This window comes from Macaca nemestrina, chromosome 9, assembly GCF_043159975.1.
Source record: "Macaca nemestrina isolate mMacNem1 chromosome 9, mMacNem.hap1, whole genome shotgun sequence".
In the NCBI taxonomy this organism is placed as follows: domain Eukaryota; kingdom Metazoa; phylum Chordata; class Mammalia; order Primates; family Cercopithecidae; genus Macaca; species Macaca nemestrina.
Genome location: NC_092133.1, coordinates 111,731,645 through 111,734,757, shown reverse-complemented (window position 1 = coordinate 111,734,757; position 3,113 = coordinate 111,731,645).

The following is a 3,113-nucleotide window of genomic DNA, read 5'->3' as shown; positions in this document are numbered from 1 at the left end:
CAACTCAGAAACAGCCAAATGGAAAAGATGCATAAGACAAGGTATAGGGATGGGATGGGGTTGGTGGTGCTGAGCTTCTTTTTTGAGGGGGGATGGAGTTTCGCTGTTGTCACCCAGGCTGGAGTGCAATGGCCCGATCTCCGCTCACAGCAACCTCGGGGTCCCGGGGTTCAAGCGATTCTCCTGCCTCAGCCTCCTGAGTAGCTAGGATTTCAGGCGCCCACCACCACGCCCAGCTAATTCTGTGTTTTTAGTAGAGATGGGGTTTCTCCATGTTGGTCAGGTTGGTCTCAAACTCCTGACCTCAGATGATCCACCTGCCTCGGTCTCCCAAAGTGCTGGGATTACAGGCATGAGCCACCGCGCCCGGCCTGGTGGTGCTGAGCTTCTCTATCCTCTCTGGGCGTGCCACCCTCCCAGCACCTTGATGTGTTCACCAATCCAGAAACTCTCTGAGCCCTAGTATTTAGGGGGTTTTATGGAGGTTCCATTAAGTAGGTATGACTGATTAAATCATTGGCCATTGGTAATTGAATCCAATCTCTAGCCCCTCTTCACTTCCCTCAAGTCTGGGGATCAGACTGAAAGTTCTAGTCCACTAGTCACATGCTTGGTTCCTCTGGCAATCAGCCCCCATCCTGGAGCTATTTAGGGGCCCACAAACAATCACCTTATTGGCATAAACACAGGTATTGTTGAAAGGGCCTGGTTACGAATAACAAGAGATGCTCCTTTCACCCCTATCACTGGGGAAATTCCAAGGGTTTTGATCCAGGGACAAAGAACAAATATATACATTTCTGATTATCACCTCTTTATTATGCTGTGGTAGTTTCCCTCTATTCCTAGTTTGTTGAGTGTTTTTCTCATGAAGGGTATTGAATTTTGTCCAATTCTGCGTTAGTTGAGAAGATTGTGTGGGTTTTTTTCTATCATTCTGTTAATGAGGTGTATATTACATTGATTGATTTTCATATGTTGAATCATCCTTGCGTTCTGGCAATAAATCCCATATGGTTATCTTGTATAATCCTCTTAATGTGCTCCTGATTTCTGTTTGCTAGTATTTCGTTAAAGACATTGTAAGCAGGCTGGGCATGGTGGCTCATGTCTGTAGGCCAAGGTGGGTGGATCACTTCAGGTCAGGAGTTCAAGACCAGCTTGGTCAACATGGTGAAACCCTGTCTCTACTAAAAATACAAAAATTACCTGGGCATGGTGCATGCCTGTAGTCCCAGCTACTTAAGAGGCTGAGGCCGGAGAATTGCTTCAGTCTGGGAGGTAGAGGCTGTAGTGAGCCAAGACTGAACCACTGGACTCCAGCCCTTGGGTGACAGAGGGAGCCTTCATCTCAAAAAAAAAAAAAAAAAAAAAAAAAAAAAAAAAAAAAAGACATGTAAGAAGACAGGGAGGGTCTCCAGGGACTATAGGAATTTAATCAACTTGAGCAATCAGCCTTTTTTTCCCCCAAACCCTGTGTGGAATATGGTCACCTAGTTAGTTTAACACAGCCCCTGACAGACCCCAGCAACTTATAGACGAACCCCAGTTAACTTTCCTCATTACTATGCCAAACTCTGGACACACCCTGGGAGGAGCTATCACTTTATTACCATAATACATGATCTATGTGCTGACATAATGACTCACTGCATCTGTGCAACTGGGACCCTCTCCTCTATGTGCAATGATGCATCCTCTCCCATCTCCATCACCCATCAAACCCTCCTGTCACTTTCCCTCAGGGAGACATTGCTTTGGAGAATGTGCCCAGTGCTCTCTTTATGTGTGCCAAGTAATAAAATTCATATTGATTAAAACCCACACTCTCATGGGGAGTTGTCTGTTACTCGCCAGGTGGATGAACCCTGGTTTTTCTGGGTAACAAATCTTACATCAATACTCACACCAGGGATATTGGTCTGTGGTTTTATTTTCTTGTATTATCTTTGCATATATATATAAATGAATAAATAAATATATATATTTTTAAGATGAGATCTTGCTCTATCACCCAGGCTGGAGTGCAGTGGCACAATCTTGGCTCACTGCAACCTCTGCTTCCCGGGTTTGATTCTCCTGCCTCAGCCTCCTGAGTAGTTGGGATTACAGGCATACACCACCTTGCCCGGCTAATTTTTGTATTTTTGGTAGAGATGGGGTTTCACCATGTCCTAACTTCAGATGATCCACTCACCATGGCCTCCCAAAGTGCTGGAATTACAGGATTACAGGCGTGAGTCACTGTGCCTGGCACTTTTATATATTTCACTACAAGTTTATATAAAAAATAATAACTGTTTAGCAAGCAGTTCATTAAATGCCTGAAAATGTTAACAGCTGATTCTCATGAGCCAATATGAATGGGCTCCAGTATATCTTGGCCAAACTTTGCATGTCTTTTGCAATTTAGGCCACAGTGAACTGAGTCAGTTTCTCATAGTAATAGAACAGGAAATGAAGGGTATACGTGCCTGTAACTTATCTGGCAAAAAACTGAAAAACCAGAACAAACACCAAGCTGTGAATTATTTCCCATATGCCTATCCGAATGCATCATCTTAACAGCATAAAATTCAGTCCTTTTTACTCAAAGGCATTGTGTACTTTATCTTTTTTTTTCCTCTAAACATTAGAGCGAGTGAATACTGTACTTGCATATCTCATTTAGTTCTCTCAATAATGAACAATGTGGGTACTATTTTTCTCCCCATTTTAGACAGTTAAGTTTAGGGAAGGTAAGTGACTTACGCAAAATCACACAGCTAGCCAGCGATACAGCCAGGATTTGAACCATAGCTGCCTGGACCTCATCTGATCACACCTTTACACATCTACAATAGCACATGACATAATTAATATTTGTTGAATCAATGTGCCATTTGTCTGTTTATTCATCTATTGCTGCTATTTTCAAACTTTAAAAAAATTGCAGAACACTTGTTGAAAGAATTCTTACATGGAGCACCAACATATAACACAGATAAAAGTAGATCTGCTCTGCTGAGTATTAGTGAGGGCTGCCTGCCTACCTATCTGTAACATATTATGCATTAATATTCATGAAAAAGGCCGGGCATGGTGGCTCACGCCTGTAATCCCAGCACATTGGG